This window comes from Heliconius melpomene, chromosome 4, assembly GCF_056956725.1.
Source record: "Heliconius melpomene rosina isolate 202511_hmr_F chromosome 4, ASM5695672v1, whole genome shotgun sequence".
Taxonomy (NCBI): Eukaryota; Metazoa; Arthropoda; class Insecta; order Lepidoptera; family Nymphalidae; genus Heliconius; species Heliconius melpomene.
Genome location: NC_140392.1, coordinates 1829217 through 1844077, shown reverse-complemented (window position 1 = coordinate 1844077; position 14861 = coordinate 1829217). Strand labels below are relative to the sequence as shown.

Genomic DNA, 14861 nt, shown 5'->3' with positions numbered 1-14861 from the left:
TAAAGATGATAAAAATGTTTTTTTATTGCCTCAATAACGTATACACTTGGCTTGCACGAACGTAACTCACTGAATATGCGTCTCCCGGACTATGGTAAGTTTTTTTGGCAAACTCTCAGAAGCACTGGCGCCAATCAGCTATCAGGTACAGTGGACTGGTTAAAAAGTTTACAACTTGTACTGAACTTATTTGCAATAAAAGTTAATATACGCGAAACAAATAAAAAAGTTTTTATTGTGAATTACATATGTATTTATAGCAATGTACTCCTATCTTGAAGTTTTTTTAGGATTTCGTACCTCAAATGGTAAAAACGGAACACTTTTAGGATAATTCCTTTTGTGATAATTCCCCTGGGTATTCCCCTGGAAGTACAGTTACGAAATTGGACAAGAAGTGAAAAATTACAATACAAATAAAGGTAAAAAACCAGAAAAGTCAATATTTACAGCTATTTTATAGAAAAAAAAATATTACAAACTTATATTTTTAGTTAATTTTATACAAAATGGTCATATGTACACATACAATGGGCATATAGCCCACAAATTTAAGTTTGCCTCTTTATATAACTTGTACTTTCTGTTGACCTAAAATCCTCTGATTGGTACGGAAGCCTTAGTGGACAATTACGACTCGCACTTAATCGGTTTCTTATTATTATTATTTCTTAACTATACAAACTCATGTACTTTTACAAATAATAGCTTACTTTGTATGTTATCATAATTAAAGAGATTAAGCTCTTACAAGAAACCACCCACAACAGAAAATATTTACTTTTCTATTATTTTGCCTCAAACGAGAATAGAATCCATAATCAATGCGAAAACATACATAAGTTCCAAAAACCCCCTACAATATAATATAATACTAAGTAATAAATATGTGTTGGCTTTGTTTTATTATTTATCTCGGTCCTGCGTGAGGTCCCTGAGGTCCCTGAGGAGCTGTTGAGGTCACTATACAGATATTTTGGCTCCTTTACGTGACCCCCAGTGACGTGGACCCTGGTAATTATAAATGAAATATACATGCCTCGGTTTACGATAGGTTGGGTTAGGTTTCCGTGTGATTCATTGTGCTTTGTGTAATACTATCATTTACTTACGGCTTTGCTTCTACTAATCTCAGATAATATATTTCCTTTCTCAATAGACGAATGAAATATCCAATATAATAAGTTTTTTTCAATTCGAAACAGTTGTTCATTGTGATGCTTTAGTTAAAAATTAATGTTATAATTTTTTCTATATTTCATAATGCAAACAAATATAGTTTTAGTGTTTGAAACTAACAAAAAGTCCATTACAAAATAATCTTTTATGGAAATAAAGATTAGAAATTTTGTCAAGAAGATTTCAGACTTTTGCAATATGATCAAAATCTAGCGAAATATGAAGAATAGAACATTTTACCACTAGACTCTCTACTCTCTGAATTAAATTGATGAGACGCTACTTTATAAAATAGTAGAAAAATTTCAAATGACCACCTAAATCCCAACTGGATAAAAAACTACCCGCAACCGTAATTATGTCGGACAAAACTATCGAAGAGTATTTACTTTAAGATTTATTTCATCCGCTAAATCCTGAAAGATCTTTTGTCTCTTAAGAAGCGACCAGTAAGGAGTTCTGTAAATCTTATATAGTAAACCTTGTATAGTAAGCCTTGTGGATTGATCCGTCAAAGTAAAATGCATGTGAGCAATCGTCGTGCTTATTGTGTTCTATATTTTATATTTTAAAAGGTTTCTTTTATATAAATATTGGGAATTAAGAGGTATATTAATTTTCTTCATTTTCTCGCTCTGATAAACAGAAACAACGGCGTTAATAGCCAACTCTTAACACGTAGTGTCTCGAATATTGGGAGGAAGTGGGGAACGAAGTGTTTTAACACAAAATGCTCTCTCTCCCTACCCTATTATGCAGATATATCGTGAAACTAAAACAGATTTATATACTTAAAAAACGATAAATATTATATATGTGTTTTTAAGAGTATAATACTTTTAGAGGTTTAATAATAATTTAGCATATAAATTTTATATTTATACAATCCGGAACAAAATAGAAGCTTCCACTAGAAATATTTTTTTCTAATCGTGCATTATTTTTTAATTCCTAAAATAAGGCCAATAGTCTTTTAAAAAGCTTTAGTTAAATATAGTATAGCTCGCTTTACTCATCTTTGTTATATTAGGAAATATGTCTATTGTACCATATAAAAATATAACATTGATCCCTAAACTAAAAGGCTATCCTCGATTTCCCGATTTATTTTTTCCTCGAATCCCTTTGATCTACTGAATCTATCGAGTTTTAAGTATGTGTTTTACTTTATCGAGCCTGTGATATATATGGCTTTAGGCTTTAGTATTTGGCTTTACAATTTTAGAAAAAAAAAACATAATAAACACGTAAAAAAATAATCACTAAGTTAACCTTCAAGGATATAGTAAACATTTCAAATTCTGATTAAAACTTTATTCTATGGATTTTTGGAGTTCCACAAGTGACCATGGATTACTACTGAAGTGTTCAAAAAGTCAAATAAAAAAATTATATACTACAATTATAACGAAAACAAACAACTTTAAGTAAATTTTAAAAAAGCTAGCTACAAATGTAAGCGCTGTTCTAGAAGTAAAGTCTACGAAGTAGAATCGTAGACGTGTCTACGACGTAGACTTAATATAGCTTTTTAATATTTTGATGTTCATTTTACCGCCATGGCGCTGCAGTACATGGTCTGGTCTGAAAATACCACTAGAACTAGGAAAATATTTTTCCTGCGTTGGGTTCCGCCACTTAGCACGCATTCTTAAAATTGGGCAAAAAAGGGGGACAGAGACAAATAATAAGATAGGAAGAATAATATTCTAATATGGTATTTTAGTCTCCAAAATATATTTCTATATTTCACAGGTTAGATTACTGTATTATTATTTTATATACTATCTAGATTTAATTCATTTCGTGACAAACAAACATACAATAACACTTTAATTATCATATTTTAAGCAGAGCTCCGCTGCACTCCCATCGTTTGTACAAAATTGAGAATAGTGCGTCAACAAAAGCAGCACCAGTAGCACAATGAACTATAGGGGAGTACACTCATTGTATCTTTTGTGTATTTTTCAACGAAGCAGCGAAATAAACTTTTGGTTTTGTAGTAATTTATATTAAGTCTCAAGTTTGATTAAAAATGAGATGTGATATATAATTGTGTAATATTTTAAATTTTATTCGTCAATTATTGTTTTATACAAATCTATATATTAAGTACTAACTACATATAGAATTTAATATTAAAATGTGTGTCTAAGTTTTGAATTGACCTCGAAATCCCTTCGATCATCATTTATAAGTGGTGCCATTGGAGAATAGTGGAATAGCGTCTAACTGTAAACGTGAGGGTGTGGATTCGATCACCACTAAAGGTAATGATAACAATAAAATTATTTCTCAGCTTTAGTAGACAAAGCGCAGCGTTAAATTCCGCTACTCAACATTCATTATCACAAAATTAAACAAAAAATGAGGTTTATTTTATGATTGAATCATCTCAGTTCCTGCCTTTGTAGGTTAAGGTTCTGGTTTAAGTTCTGCCATTCAACACGCAATACCTACAAAATTCGCCGGAAAGTGGAAAACAGAGTGTCTTAACATTAGGTTCCCGCAGCCTACCCTGCTGTGTGCGGGATACAGCGTGAAGCTGCTTTTTTTAAAAAACAAGATAGTACTTTCAGATATATGTATGTAATCTGATTCAAAGTGTGGTTATTATATAATAGAAATTTTAACTAGGACACGACCGGCCTCAATTACGGAATCTTTCCTGCCTTATACTAAGTAGGTTACGAGGCAGCTTTCACTTTCACGTATGAAAAAATTAAACGCAGTAAACAAATCTAACCTAGTTTCGCATTAAGTAGTCGTAAAACTACATTGCAGTTAGGGTTATAGCGCAGTGTCTCTAGCACTGAAGGACTCATTTCATTTACCTGTATTATTATTATTACTTTTTGATAAATATTAGATGAGGCCAGCCGTGGCGTAAAGACATATGCATGTTATGGGTTTGATTCATTCTTGAGGAAATGAAATATTTAATATTTTAATTTCCTCGCTTTAACAACGAGGCAAAGCTCGGCGCAGAGTTCCGCCGCTTAGCACGTAATGTTTCCAGAATTCGGCAAAAAATGGGCAACAGAAATGCCTTAATGGAAACAGAGTGTATTAACACTAGGTTCTTAGATTGCCTCTGCCAATAATAGTATCTGTGGGATATAGTGTGTAGCTAAAATAAATAGTAGCTTTATTCTGCCATCAAACGGCATACATGACTCAAAAAATCTAGCATATAAAATCCATGTAAATTTGACAAAATAATGGAATAAAATAAAAAAAATATATAAAATAACATAAAAAATTTAACTTTTATCTCCCTCAACGACTTCCAAAGATCTCGCAACAACTGCCATAACCTTAAATATTAACCTTTACTCAAGTAACCTTTATTCGAGTTTGTAACCATTGGTATCGATAGGTCCGATATTTGATATCTCAGAAATACCTTTCGTTATATAGAATGTTTTCCTTATCTTTTTCAGATATTTAAAGTACTTTGTTGAATTAGATTATTTTGTCAAAACTAGTAAATATAACCGTAATTTTAAACGATTGTACCATTGAAGGTTAATGGTTAATGGTGATTTTGCTATTTTTCTACAAGTAAGAGTGTCCTCGGCTATTATCTAGAAATCATGATTAGACATCTTACGGAAGTACAGTCTCTGGAATATTTACATATAAAACTAAAAATTTTCTGTTATCTTCCCCATATTTTACAAAAAATGCAAGAAAAAATAAATATAAATGAAATACTCCCAGTATTGACGAATTATTAACTAAAGATATTATAATATTTTAGTGTTGTTTGTTTTAGAATAAAATAAAACTCGTAACAAGCGTATAAGAACTTCGACGTAGTTCGATAAGAACTAACAGTTTAATTAGCTAGAGAAATAGAACAGTTTTAAAAAGTTTTATCCCATATACGCATATTATATGGGATTCAGTATTTATTCTCATATTATATGGGATTCAATATTTATGCCTCATGCTATCTATATCTCAAGAGTGACCACCTTTGACCTAAAGTAATTTCAACAGCACATTCCCGAAATCGAACCCACAATTACCACGATCGTCGGCGTCTTATTAAAATTAATGTTTCATTAATACAAAATTCTAATTCAAAACACACCAGAGGCGGATCAATTTCGCAAATGTAAAATAAACATTTATAAAATCGCAAAAAAACATAAGGGCTGATGGAAAATCCGTGTTCACGGTCCCTGACCTGCTTTTCTGCAATGCAAACAGTTCAGTATTTACACTATTGTAGGGTTTTTCGTATCCTAAGGGTAAATTGGCGATGTTGACTTAAATTTACGCTAAAAATAATATAGTTCGTGTATTGATTTTTATTGTATTTCTTATGTATTTTGTTTAATTTACTCTCACACTCATAATGTTTCCATATAGGATCTTTTTTTTTTCAAAGTAAGAATAGAGTAATATACTTATACTCAATTAAATTGTTAGATATCAATTTATTAGCATATTATCATAATTATGATCTAATAATGTCATTCATTCATCAACACAAATAGTATAAGAACAATCACATCTCTGAAAAAAAACATTGAACTATAAAAAACAAACAACAAAATTCCGACATTGGCCCAAACAAAAGTTGGAAAACAGAGAAATAATTATAAAATCTCCATTATAAGCTCAGGAATTCGAAATACTCAAATAACATTAATGTCCTCTAGTGTCCGTTTTAGTGTTTTCTAGTGTCCTAACTCCCGTTAAGCATCTCAAAACTGTTGGAAATTAAAAGTTTGGGCACGTGTGTAGAGTACAGCGAACGCGGCCGGACGTGAAAAGTTTTCACTTACTCCGCGAAACACTGTTCGAATTTTATGACTCAAGTTGGAGAGGCTAGTGCATGCATGGTATGCGGGCTTTAAACTGAATTATACATGGTGAGTTATGTTGGATTGTCCATTTATCGAGGACAGTTGTTTAATGCCACCCAATCAGGATTTGCGGTCAGATTTACTTAGAATGATTCATTGAAGATGTAAACGAAGCCGTAGGTAAAGTAGGTATTTTAAAAAAAATATTTGTAAGAAAATGTCTTTGAAAAAGAAGCTAAAATGGCCTCTTCTCATTTCTTCGCTCTGGTATCGAGACTCAGTACGGTGTTGAGTTCCGCCAGTCAATATGTAATATTGCCAGAACTAAGTAGAAATTGGAAAGGGAAGTATCTTGCCACTATACTGCTATAGCCTACTCTACAATGTAGAGATAAGCGTAAAGATGAAAAAAAAATGTTTTTAAATGAAAAATAATATCTCCAACTAACAAAAAAACATATAAATTCTATTCTTAAACTGAATTCCGTTTTCATTTAGCCCTAACTGCTTTTGACCGGAAGTTCAAATATTATTGAAAAGAATTGCCTTTGGTCCCAACAAAGGCCTTGGCTGACAAATAGATGATTTGGGGCAGTTATTGTTATTGTCAATCAGTTGGGCAAGTTAGTGTCAATTCTGTTCTGTATAGTTTGGAGGGTTTGATAAGAAATTGTGAAGTGGTACTTGTGTTGATATATATATACCTATGATTTTGTGGTAACTTTAATTTTAATATGAAAATTAATATAAAAATCAATTTCACGTTATACCCCCCATGAAGAATGGCAGAGGAACTTAGTGTTAAGACACTCCATTCCCTACTTTCCGCCAAAGCTTCCGAGGCTTCGCTTGTTAAGTAGAGTTAATTACTTTTATAGGGTACTTCCCGTGGACTCTTTCTTTTCTTTTAGCACTAGGCTTTCAGGTTTCCTCTGAATAATAATCTTTAAAATTCGCCAAGCAAAAGTAACGCAATTTTGTAAAAAATATATACTAGAAATCGAACCTACAACCGTTACATGTACAAGCTACATCACTGTACATTCACATAGTCGATTATAACATCAATCGACTATGTGAATGTACACATTATATTCGTAATTTATTCTAACATCTATATGTTAGAATAAATTACGAATATAAGTGCCTATCCACATTTAAATAGCTTCAATTTCCAAACGCTATAAAATCATTAGTTTCGCAATTACAATTGATAGATTGAAAGCAATCATTGTAAGTTCAGTATGGAGGATTAATTATCACTCGTATTTCAAGAAACGTTTCAGTTTCTGGATCTTACATTGATTTTGTTAATTGAATTTGTAACCAACCTAACATATATGTAAGTATTTCTTATACATGTCAATGTCTTATATTTAAGAATGTAAGAATTGGGTTGATGTATATTTTTATGTCTCTTTCGTACTGTGAAATTTAGACGTTATTTTATTTGTAAGTTTTAGTTAGTATTATTTTTTTCATTTCTTCGCTCTGGTACCAAGGTAAAAATACCGTCGTTAAGTTCCGCTTACCTCAGCCACTCAACACGAAATGCCTCAAAAAGTGGAAAGTCAGGAACGGAGTATCTTAACAGTTTTCTCTGTCTACCCTGCTATATGCGGGATACAGCGTAGAACTAAAACTAAAAAGATGATAATAACAAATATAAATAAAAGTGTAGCTAGACCGAACTGTCATCAATCTCTTCATGAATTTAATGAAATATCACAACATTGAGGACGCACTGGTGCGTGTCGCTTTGGGTGGGGCTAACTTGTGGTGCTTGTGGTGCAATGTCGACCTAGTTCGGGCTGGTACGAATCGTTTTAAGCAAGCCTTCCTTGTCAATATGTCGCTATATCTTAAACATAGAAGGGTAGGCAAAGGGAACCTGGGAACCTACTGTTCCATCCCTCGATACGCAATATCTAAAATTAGAATAGAAAGTTGAAAAACAGACAATCTTTCCACTAAAATATCTTTACTTTAGTAATAATATCGTATAATCATAATTTAAAGACCTATTGAATATAATATAAATTCTAACAATATACATTTGCATTTGTATGTCCATTGTAATGGTGTACCAACACTTCTAAACAAACCTAAAAATTCTGAATTTTCGTTATTCAAAGCCTAGATTGTCATTTTCTATACCAAAATATCAGTTTCACACTTTCACAATGAAACAAAATACCTTATATTTCCTCTATATTCGAAACATTTAGTTTTTTCTAATATTTTTTTTATTATTATAGCCTAAAGTGAACTCGTATAGTTTACGCCAGTTCCAAACTATTCATTGTCGGTATTCGACATTTGCGGTGCTACTTGCTAAATAAATGTGAAATTATTTGCACAGTAGTATTTCAAAATGTTTATTAAACCGCATTTAATTATCGTACTCATATGTAAATAAATTGAATTTGTACATTTTAAGTTGAATATTGGGGCCAGTGTGAGTTTATACGCGACAGGTTGTAAGTTACATTCTCGCTCGATGAAAATAAATATTGAATGTTTCAATTTCTTCGCCATAGTGTCAAGCCTGTCCTGCTACATAGGAGATATAGCGTATAGCTAAAAGAAGTAAAAAATATTTTTCACATTGTTTCTACAAATAGTTTTTAAATTTGTTTCATTGGGGATCCTTGAATGAAATTGAACTTGCGCTTGATAAGCTTTCATACCCTCCAACACAACGGGCACACATCCATGACATATTAAATAGTTTTTTCTATTCTCTTTTAATTTAAGCAAAGATATAGCTAACTTAGCGAAGTATTTAGAAGTATCAAAAAATATTTTCTTCAAAAGTACACTAATAATTTGATGAAAATTATTTGTGTTTTTTAGCTCTGAAAATTAAGAAATGAAATACAACGACAAATACAAAAAAAATATTACCTCTATTATCTAAGACGAAGCTTACCAAACAAAATATATAGTTATTTCAATAAAACTACAATACAACAATTCTCATATCATATTATAAAGAATACCAAAGCTTTTGAAATTTCAAAGAAAACTTGTCTTATTTCCATATATTTTAATGATCGTACTCCACTAGGTACTATATGTAGGTACAAAAGACTTTCTAAGTCAGTTGACATAAGCTGCCTTCTGTCAAAACAGTGATAAGGTACTTTGATAAGCTTACAAAATTACATTAAAGCTTAAAATAGGTTGGAAGAAAATTTTTCACCATTTTTTTCATATATTTACGCAACATTTAAAAAATTAAATATAATTATGTATTTTTTTATTTTTTCTTTGCATATAGATGTGTGATTTACTAATTTCATATTATATTATTAATGTTATAATATATTTTAGTTGTGGTTGCGTTTAAATAACCGTATATTATCGGAGCGGTAATAGTATTTAGTTAAATTAATTTAGTAAACAGACCTGCAATGGATTTGAATAGGGAACCACCACTTGTGATTAATCGTTATTTGTAATAATTATAACAACATTGCTATTTATTGTCATATCGAGAAAAATATTTAAGAACATGAAACACAAAGATATAGAATTAATTTAAATATAATTATTGTATAGCATAGAATAAATATAAATATGCTTTAGCTTCAGCTTTACTCTTTTTCTCGCATGATATGATAGGATATGATGGGGTCGGAAGTGTCTTAGCGTGAATCGAGTGTCTTAAAATTAGGTTCCCAGGTTCCCTCTAGCTTAACCTATCATAGAAAAAAATATATATCAGGGTGAGCTCAGTGTGGTGTTGTCAGCTCTTCACCTTCATTCTAAACGTTGCATTTGTGTGTCGAACTTATCACAGTGTTTGCTTCTAAAACAATTAGAATCGAATCCACGACTAGCGTTTACAGTACGCAGTCCCACGCCACGATGGCTTTGCAATGATTGAAACATTAATAATTTTAATTTTCAATCAAAATAATTTTACAACCTTAATGTTATTTCTATTTAAAATTGAAAGCGAATGAAATAGGCTTTTTATATTCGTACAACCCTTTTTAATTTTTGTTCTTCAGTAAATAACTTCGACTTTTTGTGACTCGTTATTGAATTGAAAAACAGTATTGTTAAAATATACATTATTTTTATTTATTATTCATTATCTAAAATATAATATTTAAAAGTAATTTCATAAAAATATTCTATTAGTCAATTTCTACATTTTTTCTATCATTTTTTCAGTTTGAATAGAAAAAATAAGTACTAAGTGATTGTATAGTTTCATCAAAATAAACATTTCAACCGACAAAAAATCACACTGCTATTTATAGACTATAGGTAATTCGAATTATGTCGAATGTAAAATTTACTGTTTCTTAAGTTTTTATTTTCGGTGTTTTGAGAAAAATAAATAAATATACAATTAAGACAAAGTTGTAGTTAATAAAATTTTGAACAATTTTTTTAAATATACTTTTTTGTCAGAATCTCTAGCTTCGACGAGGACCGTCGCTAATGTTAAATTGACAGACAACCTTTAATCTATAGACTGAGATTCCAGGGCCTCAAGAGTTAAGTAATTTAAAAAAAATTGAAATTTTGAAACTACATAAGGACTGTATGCTATGCGTACTTACTAACTTGAAAATGGGCCCTTTTAGAGGTAAGGCCCTTTAGGTATCCGCACAATTTCAGCTTTTCTAAAATGACTTTGATCGATCGATACCCCTATCGGTTCCCCCCGAACCCCCCTGGGTTCTTAGGCTACCAGAATAACTAAATAATGTGTCCTCGTTACTTGTTTTGATATTAGTGTTATTTATTATGGCAAAAAACTACTTAAAACATGTACTCAAAAAAACTAAAACATTGCTTTAAAATAAAATTTTATTTAATATTAGACTTTACCTACGCTACGGCTTCACTAGCTTGGAATAATGGAAATAGTTAAAAGTTATATATGAACTATTACATATTATTCTAAGTATTCGAGGTAACTTTGAGCGCACAGTGGCTTATGGTACAACTAAAGCGTGTCTATATATCGCACCTTTAGAATTATAGTGACCTCATAAAAAAAAATGATTTTAAGAAAGAAAGAAATAATATAAATAAATATAAAAATAAATAAATAAAAACGTAATTATATAAATCTTTATCTATCTTATATTTTTAAATATAAATAGGTATAATTTTAATGGTGCGATATGCTCTAAATCTAAATTTCCACCAAACCAACATCTCAGTTTTATTACTTTACTAGCGACCCTCTTGCGGCTTCGCCCGCTTTTACTACTGGATTATTCATATAATGTATGTTTGCAAAGCACTTAAGATAATGTGAACATTAATTAAACCCTAATGCAACCCGCATTTTTTTAGTTTCAATAAGGAATTTCCAATTGTTTTACACAGCAAGGATTTTTTAGTAGGTACCGTAATTATAAATCTGTGCTACTAATCTTTTCAAGTACTTATTAAAATATATTTAAATGACTATTTTTAGATAGTTAATTGACTATTTTTAAACGGAAGAAATTATAAAAAAAAACCTACCTACTAATAAGTTATTAGTAATAACTACTACAAAAAATATGAAACCAAATATATCGCGCTGAAATAATACATTTAACTCGAATTATCCAATACGTGCAAACGCATCTAAATCTTCGTTGCTATAAAGTCAGGCGGGTTTTTTTTCGAGCTTGTGGTTAATGCTGAAGAGGTTATTCTGTCCCTGATGAAAAGCAAGCACTACGTGGCTGCCTGTGAGGAAAATTAAAGAGAATGCATCGGCCAGGAATGAAACCCGGGCCGCCCGCGTGGCAGGCGAGCATTCTACCACTGAACCACCGATGCGTGTGAGGCAGGCGACGCGGCGGACGCATGGCGAGTGGCGAGCCGTTTCGCAGCAAGGATTTTTTGATATTGTAACAACTTCTAAAGTACTTATTAAAATGAAAAACATATGCTGAGAGTAAGGGATAAGTGAAACTTGAGTAACATACAGCTGATGTGTCAACGGCGGGATGTGTCAACAATTAAATGCGTTTTTCTGTAAAACTATTCGCAATTTCGAAAAAGTGTAAAAAGCAAATTTTATCTTCGTTTAACGTAGAAAATTAATAAAGTATTTTAAAGGATAAGGATTAATACCATTATGGAAAAATATGGCTCACAATAAAAAATATATTGAAATTGCGACCCGCTCGCGGCTTCGCCCGCCTTAACTACTGAATTATTCATATAATGTATGTTTGAAAAGTACTTCAGATAATGTGAAAATTAATTAAACCCTAATGCAACCCGCATTTTCGTAATTCCAATAAGAATTTTCCAATTGTTTTAAAATAAACACAAATAAATAACACAAATAACAGAAAACTTAAACGAAAGAAATTATAAACAACAGACTACCTACTATTCTCTTACCCAAAAATACTTAAACGAAAGATGTAACCAACTATGTCGCGTGGAAATACATTATAATTATTGGATAACTCCAAAATAAGTGCAATCACTTCTAAATTTACTTTGCCCGGCGCAGAATTGAAGCATTCTCTCGGCCATCTCCGTAGTAGCTCAGAACGACATCAGAGCGTTAGTCCGACCGTGGTCCCAGGCGAAAACCTGCTTTAGAGCAGACACATGGAAGGGGAGGGGATTGAAATTGAACACTCGGTTTCTTGAGGAAGGCCTAGATTAAACGACCAAGATGACTGCTCATGAGTCGGATTTGGAGGAGGATAGAAAGTTCCTCGGAAGAAGACGTCTGACCTCGGGCGGCCGGGTATGCAGAGTGCTGCTCTTTAGGTGCAGGTAACCCGATACACCGGCGCAACGGAATACGTTGGATGCGAGGCGACCAATGTGTACCTCTAGGGTTTCTATTTTTAGGTTGCGGTGAGTGGCGCGTGGTGTTGTGCACGTAGTATGGTGCCTGCGTCACTCGCCGGAGGGTGAGGTTCCGTACGACCTACAGGATTCCTCGTTGAGTAATACTCGCTAGGGCATTGTGATGTCATCAATGTATAGTGCGTAGAGAGCAGGTGACAAAATTCTGACTGGGACAACGGCAGCGATCGGGTCGCTGCTAGCACTCTCAACTCTCACGCAAAATGTCCTGTCACTTACAAAGCAGAGCGGCAAAGACATGCGCGATGTGCTGGGGGGTGCCCGCTCTGAGCACTTTATGAAGTAAGCCCGGGTGCCAGACGCGGTAGAATACGCGTGCTACGTAAAGGAAGACTGCTATTGCACACTCTTACTCTCTCTCGGTTGATCACTGACCACCAGAGTGGTATACCCGCTCGCCAAACTGCTCGCTTTGTGGGTGGATGTGTCACTGAAGAAGTGAGAGGAGTAACTTCTCGAACAACTTGGCGACCGTACTAAGAAGGATTATAGATCGATATCGCTCAGCAGCATAATGAGCAGGCCTTCCTTCCATGCCCGGGGGAAAGAAGCCAGGCGGGTGCGGCGGATCCACTATTATAAGCAAAATGTTGCGGGGCACGACGGACGCGTGGTGGGCGGCGAACCGTTAATCAGCAAGAATTTTTTAGTACTGTAATTTTAAATCTGTGCTACTAATCTTTTCAAGTACTTATTATTATATACTTAAACTAGCGACCCTCTTGCGGCTTCGCCCGCTTTTACTACTGGATTATTCATATAATGTATGTTTGCAAAGCACTTAAGATAATGTGAACATTAATTAAACCCTAATGCAACCCGCATTTTTTTAGTTTCAATAAGGAATTTCCAATTGTTTTACACAGCAAAGATTTTTTAGTAGGTACCGTAATTATAAATCTGTGCTACTAATCTTTTCAAGTACTTATTAAAATATATTTAAATGACTATTTTTAGATAGTTAATTGACTATTTTTAAACGGAAGAAATTATAAACAAAAACCTACCTACTAATAACTAATACAAAAAATATGAAACCAATATCGCGCTGAAATAATACATTTAACTGAAATTATTCAATATGTGAAACGCATCTAAATCTTCTTTGCTATAGAGGCAGGCGGGTTTTTTTTCGAGCTTGTGGTTAATGCTGTTAAAACAGCGACACCGGTTGGGTAGGCGCTACGTGGCTGCCTGTGAGGAAAATTAAATAGAATGCATCGGCCGGGAATCGAACCCGGGCCGCCCGCGTGGCAGGCGAGCATTCTACCACTGAACCACCGATGACTGCTCATCACGCGCTTGTGTATAAATAAGCAAAACGTCGCGAGGCGCGTTTCGCAGCAAGGATGTTTTAGTATTTTAACAACTTCTAAAGTACTTATTAAAATGAAAAAACAGTAAAAGACAGTTCATCTACATTAAATGGCCAACGTAACTAACATACATATTTATATGCTGAGAGTAAGGGATAAGTAAAACTTGAATCGGCACAGCTGATGAGTCAACGGCGTGATGTGTCAACAATTAAATGCGTTTTTCTCTAAAACTATTCGCAATTTCGAAATAGTGTAAAAAGCAAATTTTATCTTCGTTTAAGGTAGAAAATTAATAAAGTATTTTAAAGGATAAGGATTAATACCATTATAGAAAAATATCCCTCACAATAAAAAATATATTGAAATTACTATTTTTAGACAGAAATATGATCACTACACGTTATCCTTAAAAGACAAAAATATGCTCTCGCGGACTTTTTTGTAGATCTTATTAAGAGGAACAATACTCCAGTACATATTTTTCATGTAGTACTTACCATTAAAGCAGCGCATGCGCGAAAGTGTCTCAACGGGTAGGACTTTAGACACATTTATCGTATTTATGTTAATTTACATAAGAATGTACAAATAATAAACTATATATAAACCTTCTACGGAAAATACTCGACCTAATGGTGAAAACCGCTTCAAAATCCGTTGGGTGGTTTAGAAGAAGAAGAGT

The 14861-nt window shown here is 32.9% G+C and overlaps 1 protein-coding gene across 2 annotated transcripts in view; it reads right to left on the bottom strand.

Moving 5' to 3' along the window:
• Window positions 1–14861, bottom strand: part of nAChRalpha1 (nicotinic acetylcholine receptor alpha1) — a 201845-nt gene that overhangs the window by 179090 nt on the left and 7894 nt on the right. The window lies entirely within an intron of this gene.